A 27,361-nucleotide genomic window follows, 5' to 3' on the forward strand; every position below is an offset into this window, starting at 1 on the left:
CTATAAAGAACTTATCAAACTCAACGCCCAAAACACAAAAACTTCAGTCAAGAAATGGGCAGAAGACATGAACAGACATTTCTGCAAAGGAGACATCCAGATGGCCAACAGACACATGAAAAAGTGCTCAACACCACCCGGCATCAGGGATACAAATCAAAACCACAATGAGATACCACCTCACACCAGTCAGAATGGCTAAAATTAACAAGTCAGGAAACAACAAATGTTGGCAAAGATGCTGAGAAAGGGGAACCCTCTTGCACTGTTGGTGGGAATGCAAACTGGTGCAGCCACTCTGGAAAACAGTATGGAGGTTCCTCAAAAAGTTAAAAATAGAGCTACCCTAGGACCCAGCAATTGCACTACTAGGTATTTACCCCAAAGATACAGATGTAGTGAAATGAAGGGGTACCTGCGCCCCAATGTTCATAGTAGCAATGTACACAATAGCCAAATTGTGGAAGGAGCTGAGATGTCCTTCAACAGATGAATGGATAAAGAAGATGTGGTGTATCTATATACAATGGAATATTACTCAGCCATCAGAAATGTTGAATACTTACCATTTACATCGATGTGGATAGAACTGGAGGGTATTATGCTAAGTGAAAAAAGTCAATCAGAAAGACAGTTAATATGGTTTCATTCATATGTGGGGTATAAGAAACAGTGCAGAGAATCATAAGGGAAGGGAGGGAAAACTGAGTGGGAAGAAATCAGAGGGAGACAAGCCATGAGAGACTCTTAACTATGGTAAACAAACTGAGGGTTGCTGAAGGGGAGGTGGATAGGGGGATGGGGTAACTGGGTAATGGGCATTAAGGGAGGGCATGTGATGTGATGAGCACTGGGTGTTATACACAACTGATGAATTGTTGAACACTCCATCTGAAACTAACGATATACTTTGTGTTGGCTAGTTGAATTTTTTTTTTTGGCTAATGAATTTAAGTTAAAAAATTAAATTTAAGAAAAAGAAAGTGGGGCATTGAATTTCCCCACCTATTGTTGCATTATCGTCTATTTCTCTCTTCGGATCTATTAGTATTTACTTAATATATTTAGGTGCTCCAATGTTGGGCGCATATATATTGACAGTTATTATATACTCTTGATGAATTGAGCTTTCTCATTGTATAATGACTTTTCTTTGTCTCTCATTGTAGCTTTTGACTTAAAGTCTATTTGTCTGATATAAATTTAGCTACTCCTGTTCTCTTTTGGTTTCCATTTGAATTAAATATCTTTTCCTATCTTTTACTTTTTGCCTATGTGTGTCCTTAAGCTGAAGTGAATCTCTTGTAGGCACCATATAGTTAGATGTTTATATATCCATTCAGCTACTTTATGCCTTTCAATTGGAAAATTTAATATATTTACATTTGAAGTAATTATTATTGATAGGTAAGGACTTACTAATGCCATCTTATTAATTATTTTCTGGCTGTTTTTTTCCTTTGTTTCTTTTTTCCTTTGTTACTATCTTCCATTGTGAACTAATTGATGATTTTCCGTAATGATATGCTTTGATTCCCTTTTCTTTATCTTTTGCATATCTACTGTTGGTTTTTGCTTTGTGGTTACCATGAGGCTTACATAAACCATCTTATAGATATAATTGAGTTTTTAAAGCTGATATCAGCATTTTAAACGGATAACAACTTAACTTTGATCACAAAAAAAACTCTTCCCTCTTACTCCCACCTTTGCCAGAGAAACTATATTCTTTAGCAGTATGTTAGTGTGAGTCTGGAAAATTAGGGTAAGAAGATAGATAAAAGTTGGGCATGCTAGAGTAAATAAGACCTGTGTCCCTACCAGGGACAGGAAGCTAATCAAAGCAAAATTTTCTCTGAGAGTGAGAGGCTGGGTCTATTAGGCCTACCTGGAACTCTGGGAGTGAACAGCCTTGCCACTGTTCCTCGTGGCACATGGACAGCATTGGAGACAATAATAGCTATGAAGCACATTAGAGCGGAGTGCTACTGACAGCCCAGAGTCTTTCCTGAAGCCTCGTAAAGTGACACACTTCCCTTTGCTCTTGATCTTCCCTGAGCCCACAAGGACAGGGAAGAGCTGGGTCAGGGTGAAAAGATGATGTTCATGGGGGTTAGGATGAGAAGGCTGAAGAGGGCACAACTGTATAGATCTAGAAGTTTTTCAGAGATTGCAGACATTGTACACACACACACACACAGACACACACACACACACAGAGGAGGGGCAAAAGAACAGAGCCAAAGACACCCAGGAACCATGGATGAGTTCCACCTGGAGCGGGAGGCCTGCAGAAGATTGAGACTGCAGAGGCTAAAATCAGCCACTTCTTGCCCCAAATACTCTTCATGGCATTTGCCTACACCCCTGGGAGTTTAGAATCAGCAGCAGGAAAGAAGAGAGTGAAAACTCCTGAATGGACTGTGCTTTAAACTTACAGCTAAAATTTCTCAATGGACTGAGGAAATCCCAGATTCAATTTTCTGCTCTCAATTGAAAGTAAGGGCTCTGGATTTAAAATCAAAAAAGTTAAATTAAGTTGAGATAGAGTGACCAACTGTTTCAGTTTGCCCTAGGTTGTGGAATTTTCACTGCTAAAACCTGGAAAATCTTGGGCAAACCAGGATGATTGGTTCTCCTAGTTGTAGATAGGAGAGTGACATTTTTCCATGTGTGACTGTGAAATTCATACCCACTGACATTTAAAAAGGCCAATCTTGAACTCTCCAATCTGGGGGAATTCCCATATACACACTGGAGTGGACACTGATGCAGCTACTCAGATCCCTCTTTAAGGAAGGCCTTTGTGCCCCAGCAGTTGGGAGTGCTGGATGCACAGCATTAGCTGTCTTGCCCTGTAGGGTTTACCTTAGCTCTGAAACCACCTCTCCCAAGGTCAGGCCCCTTTTTGTGCCAGCCCCCTTCCAGCAGCTAATCCATGTAGGAGTATAAAGGCTGGCCATTTCCTTCCAACTCAGGGCAATGCTGAAGGGTCATTCTAGCTCTATAGCTTCTCCATGAGGTAGGCTAAAGCTATTGTTCAACCTGCATTGCAGCCAAGCTTCTCCCTCTTCTTCATCCTGCTTCCTTACCCTCCCTTCCATGGGTGTTAATGCCAAGGGCACTCCCTAATAAACATCTGCATACTAAGCTGTATGTCAGAGTCTGCGTCCTGGTGAACCCAACTTCAACCCAAACCAGGGCCCTCCTTCCAATTTGCTTTCAGTCTGTTGCCTGAAACCACCTCACAAGGACATATAAGTCATGGGGGACTCACTGGTTGAGCCGAGAAAACTGGTTTGCCCCAAGGGGTTGTCTAAGGAACTGGCTTTTTTTTTTTTTTTAATTCTACAAAGTTTTCAGGACAAGAAAATGTGAATCATGGTAGGAACACTATAAATTTATTGAATGAATGACTAGGGCAGGGTCAGCTTCATGGATATATGACCTGTACACAGGCCCCCATCTTTCTCAGAAGGATATCACAGTGGCTTAATGTTCTGCTGTCAAGGTCTTAAAAATATTAATAATTTTTGAACAAGAGGCCCCACGTTTTCATTTTGCACTGGGTCCTGCAAATTATGTAGCTGGTCCTGGACCTGGGTCTCCCAAGAACTAACTTATCCTCATATCCCCCAGGATTCTCCCTTACCATAGGGTGTGGCAGAAAAGCAGAGGGAATCTGCCAATGCCAACCCTTACTCTTTATAAATCTTCCTTCTATTTCTTTCTTTCAAAAAGGACTTGCCCTGGATTAATGAAGATCTGCTGGAGACCTTCCTATCTCTGCTTGGCATTATTCTTTAATAATACTACCCCTAAACTTTAATCTAAAAAATAGACAGGAAATTACAAAAATCAGAAAGAAAAAGCAAACCTCTATAATTGAAAGAGATAGGTTTAGGGGCAAAAGAAATGACAAGAAGACACCTGACTGAAATGCTGGCATTTAATCAGGCATTAGGCAGGAAGTGGGTAAGGCAATTCCAGAATGATAAGAACAAGCCTGAACCCTCTAATGGAATTTCTGTCAAGGTTTTCAATACTACAGTGCCCTTTAAAAACCATTTACTCCTCGGCCCTTATGTTTGTCCAGGCCTAGAGGTGAAAATGAAAAAAGGAAAAAAGGAAAAAAATGGAAAGCAAAAAAAATGGCTCTGTTGACTTTTTTCAAAGAGAAAACAGGCCACAAGTTTCATAGGAAATTCTCTTACAGAGTGAAAGTCCCTTAAAAATAGGATCGGCTCCATAATTTGCAGGAGACAATGCAAAATTAATATGTGATGTCCCTTGTTCAAATTTTTAAAAATTTCAAGATGGAGAGCACGAAACCAAATTGAGGGCACTTGTGAGCCTAGGGGACATGTATGACTGCATAGGTCACACACCCATGCAGCTGGCCTTGCTTAGGAGTCTCTGAAGGCTTATACTATTCTCATTATCTGATTTAATAATGCTTCTACTTCCATTTCAAAGCACCAGGGATATGATGATTGTGTGTGTGTGTGGCACGTGCGTGCACATGCTCATGTGTTAATTTAAGCTTCACTCTAGGGATAATTAGTTGTCCTAATTCAGAATTAAACCTAGAGTGTTTGGATAACATTATATCAGAAAATCTATGCTCCGGATGTCACAACTACAAGTACCTTAGCTATTAGTATTTCTAACCAACACCAGATCTTTGGCTAATTGGCATAATAAGTGTTATAAATGGGCTTTCATTGGTGAAATTAGTAAAAGTAGATGGAATCAGTGAAAATAAAGATATGAATGGGCTCAGATGTTCTGGAGACACTATCTAGACTTTCAAAACAGAACATAATAATCTAATGTCTATTATAGCCTGTAGTCTTGTGATTAGGGCCTGAGTCTTAATCCCTTAGAGTGCTACGTCCAGCCATTGGTTTTGAGGATTTTTAAAAATTTATTTATTTTTTTAAATCCAGTATAATTAATATACAGTATTATATTAGTTTCAAGTGTACTATATACTGATACAACAATTCTATACATTATTCTGTGTTCGTCGTGATAAGTGTACTCTTAGTCCTCTTCACCTATTTCACCCATCCCCCCAGCCACCTCCCCTCTGGTAACCACCAGTTTGTTCCCTATAGTTAAGAGTCTGTTTTTGAGAATAGAGAGCCCAGCCCAGAAATGAACCCTCAACTCTATGGTCAAAGCAGGAAAGAATGTCCAATGGAAAAAAGACAGTCTCTTCAACAAATAGTGTTGGGAAAGTTGGACAGCCACATGCAGAAGAATGAAACTGGACCATTTCCTTACACCACACACAAAAATAGACTCAAAATGGATGAAAGACCTCAGTGTGAGACAGGAATCCATCAAAATTCTAGAGGAGAACACAGGCAGCAACCTCTTTGACCTCGGCAGCAGCAACTTCTTGGTAGACTCATCTCCAAAGGCAAAAGGAAACAAAAGGAAAAATGAACTATTGGGACTTCATCAAGATAAAAAGTTTTTGCACAGCAAAGGGAACAGTCAGCAAAACTAAAAGGCAACCTACAGAATGGGAGAAGATATTCACAAATGACATATCAGATAAAGGGCTAGTATACAAAATCTATAAAGAACTTACCAAACTCAACACCCAAAGAACAACTAATCCAATCAAGAAATGGGCAGAAGACATGAACAGACATTTCTGCAAAGGAGACATCCAAATGGCCAACAGACACATGAAAAAGTGCTCAACATCGCTCGGCATCAGGGAAATCCAAATCAAAACCTCAATGAGATACCACCTCACACCAGTCAGAATGGCTAAAATTAACAAGTCAGGAAACGACAGATGTTGGCGAGGATGCAGAGAAAGGGGAACCCTCTTGCACTGTTGGTGGGAATGCAAGCTGGTGTAGCCACTCTGGAAATCAGTGTGGAGGTTCCTCAAAAAGTTAAAAATAGAGCTACCCTACAACCCAACAATTGCACTACTGGATATTTGCCCCAAAGATACAAATGTAGTGATCCAAAGCGTTACGTGCATCCCAATGTTTATAGCAGCAATATCCACAGTAGCCAAACTATGGAAAGAGCCCAGATGTCCATCAACAGATGAATGGATAAAGAAGATGTGGTATATATATACAATGGAATATTATGCAGCCATCAAAAAATGAAATCTTGCCATTTGCAATGACGTGGATGGAACTAGAGGGTATTATCCTAACCGAAATAAGTCAATCAGAGAAAGACAATTACCATATGATCTCACTGATATGAGGAATTTTAGAAACAAGACAGAGGATCATAGAGGAAGGGAGGGAAAAATGAAACGATGAAACCAGAGAGGGAGACAAACCGTAAGAGACTCTTAATCTCAGAAACAAACTGAGAGTTGCTGGAGTGGAGGAGGGTGGGAGGGTTGGGGTGGCTGAGTGATGGACATTGAAGAGGGTATGTGTTATGGTGAGCACTGTGGATTGTATAAGACTGATGAATCACAGACCTGCACCCCTGAAACAAATAATACGGTATATGTTAATTAAAAAAAAAAAGATATACTTGGAGACATGTCACTATCTCCAATTCCTTTACCATTTTCAACCATTTCATGTAACCAATTTCATTAATTTCTAATTTATATTTCCCTGTGTTTTTTATATAAAATATATCTGCTTCTAAAAAAAGTCTGTTTTTGTTTGTCTCTTTTTTCTTTGTTTTGTTTCTTAAATTTTACATATGAATGAAATCATACAGTATTTGTCTTTCTCTGGCTGACTTATCTCACTTAGCATTATTCCCTCAAGATCCATCCATGTTGTTGTAAATAGCATGATTTAATTCTTTTTTATGGCTGAGTAATGTTCATGTGTGTGTGTGTGTGTGTGTGTGTGTGTGTGTGTGTGTGTACATCTTTATCCATTCGTCTATTGATGGATACATAGGTTGCTTCCATATTTCAGCTATTGTAAATAATGCTGCCATAAACATAGCGGTGCATATGTCTTTTCAAGTAAGTGTTTTCATATTATTTGGGTAAATACTCAGTAGTGGAATTACTGAATCACATGGTAATTCTATTTGTCATTTTTTGAGGAACCTCTGTACTGTTTTCCAGAGTGGCTGCACAAGTTTACATTCCCATCAAGAGTGCGTGAGGGTTCCCCTTTCTCCACATCCTGACCAACACTTATTGTTTCTTGTGTTTTTTATTTTAGCCATTCTGACGGGTGTGGTTTTGATTTGCATTCCCCTGATGATGGGTGATGCTGAGCATTTTTTCATTTGTCTGTTGGTCATCTGTATATCTTCTTTGGAAAAATGTCTGTTTATGTCTTCTGCACATTTTTAAATTGGATTTTTTTTTAGTGTTGAGTTGCATAAGGTCTTTAATTAATTTGTTTTTAAATTTTTATTTAAATTCAATTTAATTAGCATATACTGTATTATTAGTTTCAGGGATAGAACTTAGTGATTCATCATTTGCATACAACACCCAGTGCTTGTTACATCAAATGCCCTCCTTAATGGCCATCACTCAGTTACCCCATCCCCCCACCTACCTCCCCTCCAGCAACCCTCAGTTTGTTCTCCTAGTTAAGAGTCTCTTAGGGTTTGCCTCCCTCTCTGTTTTCATCTCATTTTATTTTTCCTTCCCTTCCCCATTTTCATGTTTTGTTTCTTAAATTCCACAAAATCATATGGTATTCATCTTTTTCTGACTGACTTATTTCACTTAGCATAATACCCTCTAGTTCTGTCCACATCTTTGCAAAAGGCAAGATTTCATCCCTTTTGATGGCTGAGAAATATTCCATATTCCATATATATATATATATATATACACACACACACATATATATATATATATATATATATATATACACACAATGTCTTCTTTATCCATTCATCTGTCAGTGGACATCTGGGCTCTTTCCATATTTGGCTATGGTGGACATTGCTTCTATAAACATTGGGGTGCATGTGCCCCTTTGAATCACTATGTTCGTATGCTCTGGATAAATACCTAGTAGTGCAATTGCTGGGTCCTAGGGTAGCTCTATTTTTAACTTTTTGAGGAACCTCCATGCTGTCTTTCAGAGTGGCTGCACCAGCTTACATTCCCACCAACAGTGTAAGAGGGTTCTCCTTTTTCAGCATCCTCCCCAACATTTGTTGTTTCCTGTCTTGTTAATTTTAGCCATTCTGACTGGTGTGAGGTGGTATCTCATTGAGATTTTGATTTGGATTTCCCTGATGCCGGGTGATGTTGAGCACTTTTTCATGTGTCTGTTGGCCATTTGGATGTCTCCTTTGCAGAATGTCTGTTCATGTCTTCTGCCCATTTCTTGACTGAAGTTTTTGTGTTTTGGGCGTTGAGTTTGATACGTTCTTTATAGATTTTGGATACTAGCCCTTACATGTCATTTACGAATATCTTCTCCCATTCTGTAGGTTGCCTTTAAGTTTTGTTGACCATTTCCTTTGCTGTGCAAAAACTTTTTATCTTGATGAAGTCCCAGTAGTTCATTTTTGCTTTTGTTTCCTTTTGCCTTTGGAGATGAGTCTAGGAAGAAGTTGCTGCTGCCAAGGTTGAAGAGGTTGCTGCCTGTGTTCTCCCGTAGGATTTTGATGAATTCCTGTCTCACATTTAGGTCTTTCATCCATTTTGAGTTTATCTTTGTGTATGGTGTAAAAGAATGGCCCAGTTTCATTCTTCTGCATGTGGCTGTCCAATTTTCCAACACCATTTGTTGAAGAGACTGTCTTTTTTCCTTTGGATATTCTTTCCTGCTTTGTTGAAGATTAGTTGACTATAGAGTTGAGGGTCCATTTCTGGATTCTCTATTCTGTTGCATTGATCTGTGTGTCTGTTTTTGTGCCAGTCCCATACTGTCTTGATGATGACAGCTTTGTAATAGAGTTTGAAGTCTGGAATTGCGATGCCGCTGGCTTTGGTTTTCTTCTTCAACATTCCTTTAGCTATTCAGGTTCTTTTCTGGTTCCATACAAATTTTAGGATTATTTGTTCCAGCTCTGTGAAAAAAGTTGATGGTATTTTGATAGGAATTGCATTGAATGTGTAGATTGCTTTGGGTAGCATAGACATTTTAACAATATTTGTTCTTCCAATCCATGAGCATGGAATGTTTTTCCATTTGTTTGTGTCTTCCTCTCAGTTTCTTTCATAAGTATTCTATACGTTTCAGAGTATAGATCCTTTACCTCTTTGGTTAGGTTTATTCCTAGGTGTCTTATGGTTTTTGGTGCAGTTTTTTTTTTAAGATTTTATTTATTCATTTAAGAGAGAGAGAATGAGATAGAGAGAGGATGATGGGAGGAGGGTCGGAGGGAGAAACAGACTCCTCGCTGAGCAGGGAGCCCAATGCGGAACTCGATCCCGGGACTCCAGGATCATGACCTGAGCCGAAGGCAGTCACTTAACCAACTAAGCCACCCAGGTGCCCCATTGTTTGTTTGTTTTTTAAAGATTTTATGTATTTATTTGAAAGAAAGAGATACAGCAAGAGAAGAATCGCAAGCAGGGCGAATGGGAGAGGGAGAAGTAGGCTTCCTACTGAGCAGGGAATCTGATCCGATGTGGGGCTCAATCCCAGGCCCCTGGGATCAGGACCTGAGCCGATGGCAGACGCTTAACGACTGAGCCACTCAGGAGCCCCTTTTGGTGCAATTGTAAATGTGATCAATTCCTTGATTTCTCTTTCTTCTAAGCCTCATTGTCAGTGTATAGAAATGCAGTTGACTTCTGTGCATTGATTTTATATCCTGCAACTTTGCTGCCTTCCTGTATCAGGTGTAGCAGTTTGGGGGTAGAGCCTTTTGGGGTTTTTACATAGAATATCATGTAATTTGCTAAGAGTGAAAGTTTGACTTCTTTATATTTCTTTTATTCTTTTTGTCTGATTTTTGAGGCTAGGATTTCTAGTACTATGTTGAACAATAATGGTGAGAATGGACATCCCTCTAGTGTTCCTGACTTTAGGGGAAAAGCTCTCATTTTTTCCCCATTGAGGATGATATTGGCTGTGGTTTTCTCGTGTATGGCTTTTATGATTGTGGCTTAGGTCATGATCCCAGGGTGCTGGGATCGAGCCCCACATTGGGCTCCTTGCTAGTGGGGAGCCTGTTTCTCCCCTGCCTGCCAGTCCCCCTGCTTATGCTTGCTCTCTCCCTCTCTCTCTCTCTCTCTCTCTCTGTTTCAAATAAATAAATAAAATCTTAAAAAAAATCTAGTTTGTCTGGTATAAGGATTGCTACCCGAGCTTTCTGTCCATTGGCATTATAAACGGTTCTCCACCCCATCACTTTCAATCTGGAAGTCTAAAATGAGTCTCTTGTAAGCAGCATATCGATGGGTCTTTTTTTTTTTTTTTTTTAGTCTATTCTGATACCCTATGTCTTTTAATTGGAGCATTTAGTCCATTTCCATTCAGAGTAAATATTGAAAGATATGAAGTTAGTGCCATTGTATTACCTGTAAAGTCGCTGTTCCTGTAGATTGTCTCTTTTCCTTTTTGGTCTTTGTTTCTTTTGAGCTTTCTCTCTGCTCAAAGGATCCTCTTTAATATTTCTTGCAGGGCTGGTTTAGTGTTCACAAATTCCTTTAGTTTTTGTTTGTCCTGGAAAGTCTTTCTCTCTCCTTCTATTCTGAATGATAGCCATGCTGGATAAAGGATTCTCGGCTGCATGTCTTTCCCATTTGGCACATTGAATATATCATGCCAGTCCTTTCTGGCGTCCCAGGTCTCTGTGGATAAGTCTACTGCCAGCCTTATGTTTCTACCCTTGTAGGTTAAGGACCTCTTTTCCTGAGCTGCTTTCAGGATTTTCTCTTTATCTTGAAACTGGCAAGTTTCACTATTATATGTCAAGGTGTTGACCTGTTTTTATTGATTTTGAGGGTTCTCTGTTTCTCCTGGACTTGAATGCCTATATCCTTCCCCAGATCCGGAAGTTCTCAACTATAATTTGTTCAAATAAAACTTCTGCCCCTCTCTCCCTCTCTTCATCTTCTGGGACGCCTATTATCCAGGTATGATTTCACCTTATGGAATAGCTGAGTTCTCTAAGTCTCCCTTCGTGATCCAGTAGTTTTCTTTCTCTCTTCAGCTTCCTTATTTTCCATCATTTTATCTTCTATATCACTGACTCTGTCTTCTGCCTCATTCATCCTCATTTTTAAAGCCTCCATTTGGGACTGCATCTCAGTAATTGCATTTAATTTCAGCCTGACTGGATTTTAGTTCTTTTATTTCTACAGTAAGGGGTTCTCTTGTGTCTTCTATGCTTTTTTTAAGCCCAGCTAGTAACTTTAGAATCATTGTTTTAAATTCTCATTCAGCCATCTTATTTATGTCTGTATTGATTAAATCCCTGGCAGTGAGTACTACCTCCTGTTCTTTCTTTTGGGGTGAATTTCTGCATCTCATCATTTTTGTCCAGAGAAGAAAGGAGGAAAGAAAAAGAAACAACAACAAAAACTTCAGGAAGTGTTTCTGGTGTATGTTGTGTACACTTTGCTGTTGTGTTCTGGCTCTCTATCCCACTGGTCCTTCCTCTACAGAATCCCTCCTTGCTTGTAATAGAGAGTGTTTGGACCTTTAATAGTTGTGCTTGATTTGTCAGAATAAGCCTGTAAAAGAAAAAAGAAAAGACCAAAAAACAAGCAAAAAAAAAAAAAAAAAAAAAAAGCCTGATCCAAGACAAGAGAAAAGGAAAAGGAACAGAATTGCAAACAGAAATACAGTAAACTAAAAACCTGATTCTAAAAATAAGAAAGAAATAAGGAAAAAATAATAGGGAAAGAATCAAAGAGAAAAAAAAATAAGGCTAATCCAAAAAATATAGAGAAGGAAACAAACCAACAAATAAACAAAAATTATAAACCTGATACCAAAAAAAGATAGAGAAAAGAAAAGAAAAGAATATATATAAAGATAAGGAATAAAACATAAGAAATAGAAAAATAAAAAATTTTAAAATTAAGAAAAGAGAAAAAAAAAAGAAGCAAGCCTGGTCCTGTTTCCACTGGGAGCTGATGTTTTGGAGCGTTCTTTAATCAGTAGACTTGGTAGATGTGGGGGCCTGGGCCTTTGTTGGTCTTCTGAGGGAGAGGCCTACTGGGCTGGCTCACAAACTGACTTGTCCTTGTAAAGATGCCTCTGCCAGGCACATCAGGACGGGGATTAGTGTAGGGGACTCCAGCCTTCACTGGAGTTTCTCTCTGAAGTCTGACTTTGCTGGAACTCCTGGCCACCATCAAAATACAAACAAAATAAGGGATCTTTTTCCCATTGTGAATTCTTATCTGCTTTGTCATAGATTAATTGACCATATAATCATAGGTTTATTTCTGGACTCTCTATTCTGTTCCATTGATCAATATCTTTTTTTGTGCCACTACCACACTGTTTTGATTGGTACAGCTTTGTTTTATATCTTGAAATCTGGGATTGTGATACCTCCAGCTTTGTTCTTCCTTTTCCAGATTGCTTTGGCTATTTGGAGTCTTTTGTGAATCCATACAAATTGTAGGATTATTTGCTTTAGTCCTATGAAAAATGCTATTGGTATTTTGATAGAGATTGCATTAAATCTGTAGATTGCTTTGTGTAGTATGGACATTTTAAGAATAGTTGTTCTCCCAATCCATGAGCATGGGATATCTTTCCATTGTTTGTGTTGTCTTCAGTTTATTTCATCAGTGTGTTATAGTTTTCAGAGGGTAGGTCTTTCACCTCCTTGCTTAAGTTTATTCCTCAGTATTTTGTTATTTCTAGTGCAATTGTAAATGGGATTGTTTTCTTAATTTTCCTTTCTACTACTTCATTATCAGTGTATAGAAATACAGCATATTGGGGCACCTGGGTGGCTCAGATGATTAAGCATCTGCCTTTGACTCAGGTCATCATCCCAGGATCCTGGGATAGAGCCCTGCATCTGAGCCTGCTTCTCCCTCTTCCCCTGCCTGCTGCTGCCCCTGCTTGTACTCTCTCTCTCTCTGTCAAATAAAAAAATTTAAAAATCTTTAAAAAAAATACAACATATTTTTATGTATTAATTTTGTATCCTGAAACTTTACTGAATTCATTTATCAGTTCTAGTAGATTTTGGTGGACTCTTTAGGGTTTTCTATATATATTACCATGTCATCTGCAAATAGTGAAAGTTTTACCTTTCCTTACCAGTTTGGATGCCGTTTATTTATTCTTCTTGAGTGATTGTTGTAGTTAGGACTTCCCAGTGCTATGTTGAATAAAAGTGGTGAAAGTGCACATCCTTGTCTTATTCCTGACCTTAGGGGAAAATCTCTCAGTTCTTTACCATTGAGTGTGATGTTAACTGTGGATTTTTTCATATATGGCCTTTATTATGTTGAGGTATAGTCCCTCAAATCTACTTTGTTGAGGGTTTTTTCTTCAAGAATGAATGTCATACCTTGTCAAATGTTTTTTCTACATCCATGAAATGGTCATATTGTTTTTATTCTTTCTCTTATTTTTTAAAAAGATTTTATTTATTTGAGAGAGAAAGAGCAGGGTGAGGCGGGGTGGAGGGAGAGGGAGAAGCAGACTCCCCACTGAGCAGGGAGCTTGGTGCAGGGCTCCATCCCAGGACCCTGGGATCATTACCTGAGCTGAAGGTAGATGCTTAACGACTCAGCCACCCAGGCACCCCATATCTCTTCTCATATTGATATGATGTATCCTGTTGATTGATTTATTAATATCAAACCACCCTTGCACCCTGATAATAAATCTCACTTGATTATGGTGAATTGTTTTTTAATGTATTGTTGGATTTAGCTTGCTAATATTTTGTTGAGGATTTTTACATCAGTGTTCATTGGAGATATTGGCCTGTAGTTCTCTTTTTTGTAATGTCTTTATCAGGGTAATTCTGGCCTCATAGAATGAATTTGGAAGGTTTCCTTCCCCTTCTATTTTTTGTAATAGTTCGAGAAGAATAGGTATTAACTCTTCCTTAAATGTTTGGTAGAATTCACCTGGGAAGTTGTCTGGTCCTGCACTTTTGTTTGTTGGAGGCTTTTTGATTACTGATTCCATTTCCTTGCTAGTAATGTATCTGTTAAAAATTTCTATTTTTTCCTGATTGAGATTTGGGAAGTTATAAGGATTCTTATTGTCAATATAAATGTAAGAATTCTTTATCTAAAATATTGGTCATCTAACTCAAATGAACATTTTATGGAGGTGTAGTTGGATCACCTGAAAGAATAAAGAGCTAGGACTTAGCAGACTTAAATAACAATTTAGATCCAGAACAAGTCAAGAATGTCTTGTGTCACTACCTCTATTCAACATTGTACTGGAGAGTCTAGCCAAGACATTTAAGCAAGAAAATGGAGTAAAAGGTACCCAAGTTGAAAAGCAAAAAGTAAAACTATTTTTGTTTGCAGATGCAGATAATCTCGTATATAGAAAATCCTAAGGAAACCATTAAATTAAAAAACTATTAGAACTAATAAACAAGTTCATCAGGGTTACAGAATACAAGATCAATATACAAAACCAATTATATTTTTATTTCCTTGCAATGAACAACCCAAAATTAAAATTAAGGAAACAATTCCATTTATAATAATATCAAAAAGAATAAAATACTTAGGAATAAATTTAACAAAGGAAGTGCAAGGCTTACAGTTTGAAAACTCCAAAATATTGTTGAAAGAGATGAAAGAGCACCTAAATAAATGGAAAGACATCCTATGTTCAGGAATTAGAAGACTTAATATTGTTAAGAGATGGCAACACTCCCCAAACTTATCTGCAGATTTAATGTAATTCCTGTCAAAATCCCAACTGATATCTGATCCTAAAAGTGATATCGAAATGCAAGGATCCCAGAATATTCCAAAGAATCTTAAAAATTAAGAACAAAGTTGAAGAACAAGCTCTCACTTCCTCATTTGGGAAAGAGGGAAGAGTATTGGTAGGGAGGCTAGAATCCAAATATTCCTTCTATACTTGTGGTCATGGATTTTAAGTGAGTCCAGTCAATGCAGCTGTGTTTACCCAAATACCTCCAGGAAGTAAAGGGTGTTTATAAGGGAGTGTTAAGGGTAGTGGGGATAAAAACAAACAAAAAATAGAACAATAAATGTAATCAGTAAATAAGCTCCAGGTAAATATTTGACTTCCTTTTATCTACTAAATCTTGTCCCATGCCTTTTTTTTTTCTTGTCTGTGTTAGAAAAAAATATCCATCTCACTTATTAATCCCAACTGAATGTAATGGCATCTCCAACAATAATCCTTCTCTCTCCCACCTTTCATTCTTTACCTTGTTCTACTCTCAGGTAGGATCTCTATAAATGTAATACCCTCCAATCACACAGAATGGTTTGCCCAGTGATTTTATTAGATCTGCTTCTTTCTAACAGAGTACCCTTTCACTGGCATGTCAGATATGAGTCCTGTCCAAGCCTTATTGACCCTCCAAGAGGTTGTTTCAATCACTGTCCTTACCTGTCAAAATCATACTCTTTGATGGCCATACTCTGTGGACACCTGGTGGAGAGGTGAATACTGTGCTTGACCCCTTCACCTCCTGATTTCTCCACAGCATTACAAGGACCTTCCTCCTCCATTCTCCTAAGATAAAATGAGTCTTCCACATTATCCAATTTTGTCTTCGTATTTTTCCTTCTCAGTTTCTATTAATTCCCATTTCCAGCTTCTTAATCACATCTTTGAGTCCTCTGACAAATACAGGTGACTTCAAATAAAAGCCAATAATGTGGAGAAAGAGACAGGCAGTGTCATGAATATGTACATTCCATGATGTTGTACGTGGAGAAAAGCAAATCCATAACTTCAGATTTCTGTGTTTAGTGAATTGCTTAACATGCAGGGAACATTAACTATAAAACCCAAGTATAAATCAAGCCATGTTGACTAAAGACCCTAAGCCAAAAATAAATTATATGTGTATATACGTGTGTGTATATATATGTACCTTTGATTATACAGAAAGATGTTTCAACATAGTGATTATTCAAAGAAAACCAGCCTCTCAACCACATGAAATAAAATCTTCATGCTGTGATAAAATATTGCAAACAAATGTGAAGGCTCTGAAATATAGAAAATAAAAGAAAACCAAGAATTCCATTAAATACGTAGCTACATTCATACTCAACCACACCCATACTTCAGTTAGATTTTGGAAAACTCTCTGGCTTATTTCTTTTGACTTCATGTTAGCTCCTGTGCCTTTTCTTAAGGGTTCAGAAGCTTATAAAAAATACCAATTCCCTCATTAAGCATTGAATTTATAGTAGATCATTCTGCATTTTAATTTCAGTCACATGAAACACCCCACTGAAGAATCTGAGCCAATCATTTTATCCCCACATCTCAGCTCTACATAAGAACAAAGTCTTAAGTTGTATTCTTATCATTAAATAAATAAAATAAGGCATACATGTTCATCACTAAATTTTTAAAAATATGATTTGCAGTGTAGCATATTCACCACAGATGTCCTTATACATAGGCTATCAATGCTTGGCTAATTTAGTGACTTTTACATTACAGGTGTCCAATAAATAGATACAGAATTGATTTTACCTCCTCTACCCTATTCCTCAGTGCCTAAAACTTCTTTAATAAGTCACAGTGCTTACCTAGAGGCAAGGCTAAAAATCTGAGTAACCCTGGAGATGTAAAACACTCACTTAAATTCATACTGAGATATAAATGCCTTTTGCTAAACTAGGCATTAAGTGAGAGAGATCACTAGGTTTGGAGCTCAAACTAGATGTTAAGTGAGAGAGATCACTAGGTTTGGTCCAAGGATGGGAGTGCCTCATTCTTCCCATATTGATAATCTTTCAAAGGTTGACTCTATTTTTTTTTAAAGATTTATTTATTTATTTTGAGAGAGTGAGAATGAGAGAGAGAGAGAGCACATGAGAGGGGGGAGGGTAAGAGGGAGAAGCAGGCTCCCCTCTGAGCAGGGAGCCCCATGCGGGACTCGATCCTGGGACTCCAGGATCATGACCCAAGCCGAAGGCAGTCGCTTAAGCGACTGAGCCACCCAGGCTCATAGGTAGGCTGTATTTTGTAGGTACATATTTGAATTGTGAATTGTTCTCAAAAAGTAGTGACCAACTTCTTTCCATCCAAAAATACCAAAAGGAAAATTTTTAAGTAAAAAAATGGAAATATATGCTCTCCACTACCTGTGAAACACAGAGTTTACATCGATAGGAAAAGACAGACTCCCTAACTGAAAAATAAATATGACATGATCAGGCAAAGATGAAATACTTAATATTACCAATATGTAAGGATTCAAGGATTGTAAATTCTAGTCAAAATGTAAAAATAGTATATCCTTTCCAAAGGATAGTCAGGCAATATTTATGAAATGCCTTATGAATATTCATTTTTAACCCAGTAATCCCACCTCTAGGGCTCCTAAGAAAGTATTCAAAATGTGCATAAAAATTTATATTCAAGGAAGATCATTTCAAGCTTATTTTTGAGTCATAAATAGAAAAGCTGAAATTTCCAAAAATAGAAAAGCAGTAACTTTTCCAAAAATAGAAAAGCAATAATTATGAAATGAAATTTTCTGTAGCCATTGAAGATCATTTCATAGATGAATATTGACATGAGAAAATGTCTGCTTATATTGCTAATTTTAAGAAGCATGTTATAAATTGTACAATATATTTCCATTTATATAAAAAGAATCTGAAAGGATATAGACAATGCTGTGATTATATCTGGTTGATAGAAATACAGGTGATTTTATTAATCTCCTTTGTGCTCTTTTATAGATTTTAAAAATTTCTATAGTAAATGTGTTACTTTTATAGTTTAAAAAATAGCAAGAAATTTTCCAGGAAAAAATATTTTCACCAAAACTCAAAAATGACTACCCTCAATCTTGGAGGTCTTTTGGGGAGTTTGCTCCAAGAGTTAGTTGGTTCCAAACCCAATACTTTCAACTGTTTATTTTTTTGATCTTACAGTGAAAGGCCCACCTTTTATTTGCCAGAGACACTAAGTGGGGCCAGATGGCTTGCCCCTCAGAGGAGTGGTTCTCAACCTGGCTGCCCATCAGAGTTGCTAAGAGTGCTTTAAAATAACACATGCTCAGTCTTCACCACTCAGAGATCTTTTTCTGTAGGTTTGGAATAGACAGGGCTTGGAAATGGGGTGTGTGTGTATGTGCATGTATGTGTGGGGGGTGTGTGTGTGATTTTTCTGAAATTTATTGTCATTTGTGATTTTTCTAAAATTCTAATGTACCACATGACTTAGGTCTTAGTTTTTTGATAGTCCTATTTTGTATGACTTGACTTACTCTATTTGTACTTTAGTTAGCCCAACTAAATTGTAACTCCAGCTATAACAGACAAGACTTTTTTATGCAAACAACATATTTTGTTATCTCAAAGTAGGAATGGGTTTAGCAGATAACTTTTTCCTGTAGGTATTTGTCACCAGAAAATAGGGCTACAGACAAATTGATTATTTTAAAATATAGTTATTATTTTTGGAAGATTTTTTATGTTCTGCTTTATAAATAACTATACCATAGAACACATTTCCTCATTTAGGTACCTTGCCATACAGTTTATTTGGAAAAATAAATACGGAATTAGCATTGTTCCTTGAGAGGCATTCATTTTACATACATATTTCACAGAGAGTTTAAGGTGGTTTGGCCAAAATGAGCATGTTTATAACTGCCTTAGAAACTTTTAAGCCAAAACTATTCTGATAATACTACATAAATGAAACAGTAGGACCTTGACTGTACCCTGAAGAGGATTCAAAACACTTCTGTAGAAAAGCTCAGTCCTATTAAGGAGTCTTTAATTAAGAAAGGAGTTGGGGTGGTCTTCTATATAGGCATATTCTCTAACATTAATAGGTTTCTCAGCTTCAACAAAAGGATGTTAATCCCATCTTTAGAATTGATGGCTAAGACATAAGGCTTTGAGGGCAATCAACTGTATAGACCAGATGTACTCCAAGGAGTTGTCATAAAATATAATCTCAAGTTTACTGCAGTGCAATATTTTTTCCAAAAGGTCAGTTAGGTAAACAATATTTGGATGAAATGGCTTAAATGTCATGTCTAGACATTCAAAAATAGATCCTTGGATCAAGACAGAATGCAAAGACAAGGACCTTTTCAGAATTTTTTGCACTAAACCATGCTTTAGGGGAGCATCAGTAGCTTATATTGAGAATCTCTATAAGGAACAACCTTGGAAATGCATTTCTGTACTTATTATATGGACGTTGCTTACTAAATCAGCAAGAGATTTTCTTCTTAAGTACTTTTAATTTTTTTTTTACTTTTAATTGTTTTAATAGTATAACTTACTTATAAAGACAACATATTCTCACTGAGTTAAATTCAAACAATGTAATATAAATTATAAAAAAGAAAACAAACCTAACCAACCCTCCAAAATAGCACTACCACTATAATTACCACTTAGATATGAATATGTATATGTCTTATCATGTGTAATATCAACACATATATAGATAGATAGGTAGATAGATATACACACATATTATTATGCTTATACATGCTATTTTCAACCTGATTTTTTTCATTTAAAATATCTTAATGACTATCAATGTACATCAGCCTTCTCAGTGACTATATATTGTATGGCTATCCCCAAATTTATTGAGTAAATATCCTATTACTGGCATTACCAGTTGGTTCTAATTTTTCACATTAGTATAAGTAGCATCATGTTGAACACCCTTACATGTACTTCTATCTTTGTGCATTCATCTGATTATCTCCCTTAGGGTAGATTTCTAAAAGTGATATTTCTATTATCACACTTCCTGATTTGGGGAAGAGGGAAGAGTATTGACAGTAAAGAAGGAATGTCCCATGAAATCCTCTTCAGAGTACCATTAAGGTCCTACTGTTTTACTTATGTAGCATCATCAAAATAGTTTTAGTTTAGAAGATTCTGAGAAAGCTGTGAAGAATATATACATATTGATACACGTGGCTAAATGTAACCTCTCCTACCAACAGCTCTAAGAGTGACTATTCCCTCTACCTACTGCCACCATTTTGTCAAGTTTTTGTCACTTTTTCATACTACTAAGTAAGTAAATTTTCAAATGTATACTGCTATTCCTATTTCTTTATTATTTACCCTTCCATGTCCTTAGTCCATTTTTCTATTTAGTCCATGTGTATCTTTCTCTCAATGATTTGTAAAACCCTTTATATAGTAGAGATTGTAACACTTTGCCACACAAGTTGCAAGGTTTTTTGTTATTGTTGTGTTATTGTTGATGGTTGTCAGTTTCTGTATTAAATAGTTTGTCATTTACTAATTGGGAAATGGGAGACACAATATGCCACTCACTCTGTAAATTGCAGTTTTTCCCTTATCCCTTAAGACACAACTTGAATCCCACATCTTTTCCTAAAGCCTAGACTCCTTTCCATCCTAACATCATCTCTCCCTCTGCCTAACTTCCACCTCATTATTCTGTACAATTTATTTGGTAACTTATAGTGCCTGCTGACATACCTACATATTGTCAGTCACATTCAAGAATTATTTGCCCAAGCCAGCAACCAACTCCTTGACAGGAGATAAGTATTCACTCTGTGCCCTCAAAGCAGTTGCTCAATAAATAATAAAGGATTACTTAAAGCAATGAATGGGGGGAAAGTAGGTGACAGAGGTCATCTTGAATTTCCCAGGCTTGAGTAAGAGCTTGGCTGAAGCATTCAGCCAAAGAGCTTACGAAGATCCATTGTACTTCTTGCCTCAATATTCTGACTCAAGGTAAAGCTCATTCCAGTCATGTCAACCCCTGAGACATATCTATTGTCTTCATTAAAAAAGCATCAATATATCCCAATTTACTCAAAACAGTCACACCTTATGCCTGCTCTACTTGTGTAATTCTTAAGTTGCCCCTTTTCATTCCCAAAAGTTTTGGGTGATTAAGTATATGCTTACCCTATCACTTGCTGGCTCGTGTTTCTTACTTATTTCTTAAGCTAAAAATCTGCCACATAACTTAAAAGACTTGGTAGATGAAGATCAAATTTTCAAGTAGGATGGCTCCCTCTTCTTTGTTTAATTAATTAAATTTATATGAGAGCCTAACCTTGAAGGATTAAAGGAAACATTCAATATGCACATAAAAACAGTTGCTTTATATGAGGCTTTTAAGAGAACATAAAGTGTGTTTTTTTATTGTGTTTATGTTTTCTTCAACTAAATTGAGAACTTTTTGGAGTAACATTATTCTTACTTTTTGTACCCCCTTCATCATAGCACTTAAAACAGTACTCTGTACTCAGTAGGCGTACAGTAAATTCTGCTGCAAAACCACTGGGGGCCTGAAGGTTTTAATTTGCTTTTTGATTAAGGGTGTCCTTCCTTTTGACTCCCACCATGTCATCACAGACATGTGGGGGGATAATATTCATTAGAGTGCTGAATGGGAACTGGTATCATGAAAACCCATTTGAATTATAAGATTCACTTTTATGTCTTTGGCTCAATTGTTCATGGATACAGCTCATCTGAATTAGATGTGTCTGAAAATTCAATTTCCCCAAATGGAAACATCTGGATCCTTTTTTCTTCCTTTAATCTTTTGTCCTGGTGACTCTGCCAGACAGTCCATATCCCTTGTTGGTTTGGCAGGAAATATATAAGGGCATAGTTAGAAGTGGGGGTAGCTGGTGCAAATATTTCCTTGTCTGCTCTTTCAGTCTATGTGGTCACTTTCCTCTAGATATTAGAATCACAGATTTTTATCAAAGTGAAGACTTAGAAGAAAAGTTAATGTAACTTCATCTTTTATGGCAGAAAGAATTTGGATTGAGACAAAATAAAAGTGGCTGCTCAGATACACATATAATGATGGCAGAGCTGTACTAGAACTCTTTTTTTTTTTCCTAATTCCCAACCTGGAGCACTTTTCACTATGCCAAGTGCTACATACCATCTAAATATTAGCTATTGCATCATTTCAATATGTGTAACTGGTACTGGGCTGATTTTAACCATAGAAAAAAATTTTTTTATTTAAAATAAATTTGAGGGACACCTGGGTGGCTAAGTCGGTTAAGCCTCTGCTTCAGCTCAGGTCACAATCCCAGGGTCATGGGGTTGAACCCTGCATCGGGCTCCCTGCTGGGCAGGGAGTCTGCTTTTCCCTCTCCCTTCCCCCGTCCCCCCAACTCGTGCACTCTGTCTCTCTCAAATAAATAAAATCTTGAAACAAAATGAAATAAATTCGAATGTTATAAGACACAAGAAATATAAAACAAAATTTCCTGATATCTTTGGTAAATGATGAGGGATAACATTAACTTATTTTTTGGATGGAAGATTTCAGTAAAACTCAGACAGACATGTTTGTATATGTTCATAAACTGGAACGGAATCAGAAAAAAATAGGCTCTAACAGGGGAGATCATGGCCCTGATCATGAACCACCATGTACATCTTTTCCCTGCCCCAGAATTCTTTTCATAGAAAAAGAAAAGTTCTGGGAACAAAGAATGAGGGAGAAGTAGACATATATTTGACCTGTGATTTTAGTTTTTACTTAGGAAAAGCAGAGAATGAGATCTTATTATAATTACATCTGTAGGGGATAGAGACAGCCCATTTAGATAAGCCGACTATCTAGTTTTCTAAACTGAACAGAATGGTTTTGATTCTTTGGGCAAGCTGTGACCTCATGCAGTGGAGAGGCTACAAAATACTACTGACCAAGACAGGCAATTTTTATATAAGCTATCATATGTCTGAGAATACTAAAAAGATATTTAAAAGTCTATTTAATCCTATCTTGGACATAAATTCTTATCTTTCCTTCTCCCCAAAAATGTTCAAATTGACATTTCACAAATGATAAAATTATGTGAAAATACATTTTGTTCAAGTATAGTTTTTTTAAATCTTTCCTGAATTAGCTACTCTGAGGTGTAAGTTGATCTTCCTCCCATCTCTACTTGCCTTAAGGCTCAGATATGATGCTGGGGTTGTGAAGGAGAATCATGTAACATAAAAGGAATATAACTTAAGAGTGAAACAAAAGCCCCTTCCATCCAGTCAGAGAGTGAGGGCAGGGAGAGTAATATGGAGTGAGGGGTTGGGGGGGAAGGTAGTGGGAGAAAGGAGAGGCAAGAAGTGGTGGGACACATAAGTCCAGGTGTCCCTTCTCCAGTGTTTGACCTGGAGAATGGAGGAGAAGGAATAATAGATAAGGTGGGGGGGGGGGGGGGGGGGAGGCTGAAAGCAGAGTTGCACCTGTTCTGCTCTCCACTGTTCCCTGGAAGGAATCTACCAAGCAGGGTGTTTTATGCCAGCATGGGGCAGGCTTACCAGTCTAGAGAGTAAAACAGTCTGTCCAGAGGAAAGAGCCACCTCCCTTTCTCTCAGGTGGATAACCCAAAATATTCCACATACTCCCATAGAGGAAGGATGGCAAATGGATGAGTTGAGATCTAGAAAGCCTGCCATGAGGCCCAATATGGTAAGAGCTGAAGGGACCCTGCGCAGAGTTTGCAGAGTCAACTTCCAAAGCCCAGGAACTAGATGGAGCATATGGAGGATGCTCAGCAAGGTCTTCATGAAGAACCTAGGTGGGGCCAACATAGCATAGAGGGGCCACTTGGTTCTACCCAAACCAGGAAGTAAGGAAAAAAGAACATGTGTGTGTTCGTTAGTCACAGATTTCATAGTGGACACTTGAAGGACACTCAACAATATTTATATCTGACAACTGAGTGAGTTTAATTTTGTAACCACTCAACATACAATTATTCAGTATTTGGGAGCGTGAAGTTTATGGCCTTAGAAAAAAGTGAAGATAGGCTAAAAGTCCTAGCTGTTGCAAGGTTACAAGGTCACCATCTACTGGTAATTTGCTCAAATTTCAGACACGTGATTCTTGAAATCCACTGACAATTTAAGAAGGAAGCATCAAGTGCAATTCATACAAAGAGCATCACAGTTTCTCAGTATTACTTGAAATTCCTGTTGGTGTTCATCTGTGAAATGAGAGTTTCGAGAGAAGTGTACAGATACCTAAAACAAAGATTTTTGTTTCCAAGTTGTTTTCAGTACTATGCATGTTTCTTTATCTTGGAGACATTTAGTTTAGTGTGTCAGTGAAACAACATATGTAGGGGTTGGGTTGTCAAAATATTTTGAGAGGAAAAACTGTATGGACTGATTGCCATCCAAGAATTTTAATGAAAAGATAACTGAACAGTTATAGTCCAACCCAGCGCTGTCCAGTGTGTAATTTAAAAATTGTTTTTTAATTTAAAAACATGGGTAATTTAAATTTTTTACTCACCACATTTAAAAAGTAAAAAGAAACAGGTGAAATTAATCTCAATAATATATTTTATTAAACCCAATGTGTCCAAATACATATCAACATATAATAATCAGTATAAAAATTACTAATGAGGTATTTCACATTCTTTTTCTCATACTAAGTCTTCAAAATCCAGTATGTATTTTACACTCACAGTATATCTCAGTATGGGTGCTAAATTTTCAGTGGTTCAAGTGAAATGTAGTCCCACCAAAATAATGGAAAAATGTTACACTGCTTCTATTTTTGAATTTAAAATACTTAAAATTTTTGAATAACTAAATTTTCAGTTCCAGTTTCAGTCACATTTGCCACATTTCAAATGCTCAATAGCTACAAGTGGCCAGTGGCTACCCTATTATAAGGCATGTCCAAGCTGACATTTAGCACAGGTGCACAATTGATGTAAATTGAATGAATGATTACATAACCTGCCTGAATTCCACGGATTACTGATTGCTATTTTCTTATTTTTTCACTGAACAATTATTTAAGACCAATTGGATATGGGAGAGGGGAAGAGAGGGGAACCAAGAGTTTGGGAGGAAGCCATAAAGAGAATAAAGGTTCCATTGACAGAAGGGGGGACAGTGAGAAGGAAGACTTGGTTCAAGAGGGAAAATAATGAATGTCAGAGCTCTGAAAATGTCCCTTCCACAAAGAATAAAACTCTCAGTGGTAATCACCAGCAACCGCAGAATTTGCCATCAGAACTGCTTATATCTCTTGGCCCACACTGTCCATTGGCTGCCAGGATCCTAGCCTACCTGTTCTGGAATCAAAGTCAACCTCAGCTGGCTGTGCTGTGTGGTTCTGCTTGCCTGAGCCATTATTATCAGGATGTTGGTATAGACTTCACAACCACCTATTTTCTTATAGCTACTCTGAACCATAAATTTCAACTTCTGCTCACTCTGTTCTTGCTAGTGCCCTCCTACAACCTTTGAGCATGAGCTCCTGCCTTTGACCTTTTTCCAGCCTATGCCCCTGAATCTTGTAATGCCCAGCCCAGTCCATCTACTTGGACTCCAAATCATGCTTGTGTCACCAGTTCACCTCGATACTCAACATCTGTGGTAGACGGCTTCTTAAGATGGCCCCCAATGATCTCTACCTCCCAATATCAATACCCTATGTAATCCCCTCCCTTAAGTGTCAGCTGGACTTAGTGACTCACTTCTAATCAATAGAATATGGCTGAAGTGATGGGATATAATTTCTGATATTAGGTAACAAAAATTCTTTGGCTTCTATCTTAAGCCCTCTTTCTTACTCTTTTACTCACTTATTCTGGAGAAAGCTAGCTGCAGTGTGTCAAGCTGTCCTATAAAGAGGCCCACATGGCAAAGAACTGGGGGAGTCCAACAATCTGTGAGGATCAGAATCCTGCCAACAACTGCATGAGTGAACTTAGAAGTGGAACATTCTCCAGTCAAGCCTTCACCTGAGACTTGAGCTTCAGGCAGCACTTCACAGCTTTGTGAGATGCCTTGAGGCATGTAGCTAAACTGCATCCTAACCCACAGAAACGTTTTAAACTGCTAAGTTTTGGGGTGATTTGTTAAGCAGAATTAGATATCTAAAACAGCATGAAATCCTAATTTAGCTTGTAGAAAACTCATGTTAACTATCCTATCTCTAATGAATTTTAAGTGATTACAAGATATTCAAAGTAGAATGTCTACAAGATATTTGATAATAATAGACCTGGGGAAGGGAGAATGGTAAATCCTCAGCATCAAGTCTGTAAAGGAAGTCATGACAATATGTCAACCATCTTTGAAGACACTGAATTTAAATAAGAAGCATTTGTCAGATGGATAAGGGGAACAATTTCTTTTCATACAAGTCTCACTTAGCAGAAAGTAGGGACCTCAGGAAAAATATTTGGGGAAATATACAAATGCACCCATGGCCTTACCTCTTTAATTTAACCCAGACTCAAATCAGAATCCCCAGGAACAAGGTCCAATCATGTACATTTTTCTAAGTTTCAAGAGCATGGAACTTTAAAACACATTAGTCTCACACAGAATTCCATACAGGCTACGTTTATTAGAGATTTAATACAACCAAGTTTTCCAGAAAACCTCCATTTATAGCACAACCATCTCACCAGTGTCAATGGCAGAGAACTGAACCACAGAAGCTGATAGCATAATTCACCTTCTTTTGTATTAAAAGTATCTTCTGCCAATGATCAGTGACTTACAAAGTTCTTTCAGTATCTCAACTGGTATCCTACTGCGGCAATGAAAAACTTGAAATTTCATTATGACAGAATTGAGGATTTGCAAAACTTTTCTAGATGCCTAATAGAAATTATAGAAATTATGTGTTTATCCAGGATAAGACTACAGGCTAGCAAAAAATGTCAACTGTCTTTGGTCAGAAATTATATCATATTATTATTGGTATATGCTCATTAGTTATTAGCCTATGATGATTATTATTAGCATATGTTAATTCACAGAAAGATGGATAGTTAATAACACAGCTACCTGTATCAGGACCAGTATTGATTTTGTGGTTGTTCTTGGACCTAATACAAAGTGACAGCCAAACTAAAGTGAATCACTTGAGTATCCTTAGACACTTCTGAATTTTGTTACTAGCAATGAGTAAAGTAGAAACATTGAGAGTATTAGACTCAGACAACACTGTGTTCTACCAGCTGTACAGTTAGGTTCCAATGACAGAAGGGGGGACAGTGAGAAGGAAGACTTGGTTCAAGAGGGAAGCTGATGAAAACTTCAGCTTTTTCATCTGTCATATGGGGATAATGCTGACTGCTGGGAAATGAAATGAGAAAATGTGCTAGCCTAATGCTTAGTTAGCAAAGAACACAAAGCTGGCATATAGTAGTTCAACAATCGTCATTCTATCTTTACTGCTTCTTAGCAACTCAACCATGATAAACATTTATACAGTAGCATAATATCATTGCAAATCTTGATGAACATAGATCATTGGTTATATCTTAG

The sequence above is a fragment of the Callorhinus ursinus genome, unplaced genomic scaffold (assembly GCF_003265705.2).
Source record: "Callorhinus ursinus isolate GAN/ISIS: 27379988/994484 unplaced genomic scaffold, GSC_fseal_2.0 scaffold12, whole genome shotgun sequence".
NCBI classification, from domain to species: Eukaryota; Metazoa; Chordata; class Mammalia; order Carnivora; family Otariidae; genus Callorhinus; species Callorhinus ursinus.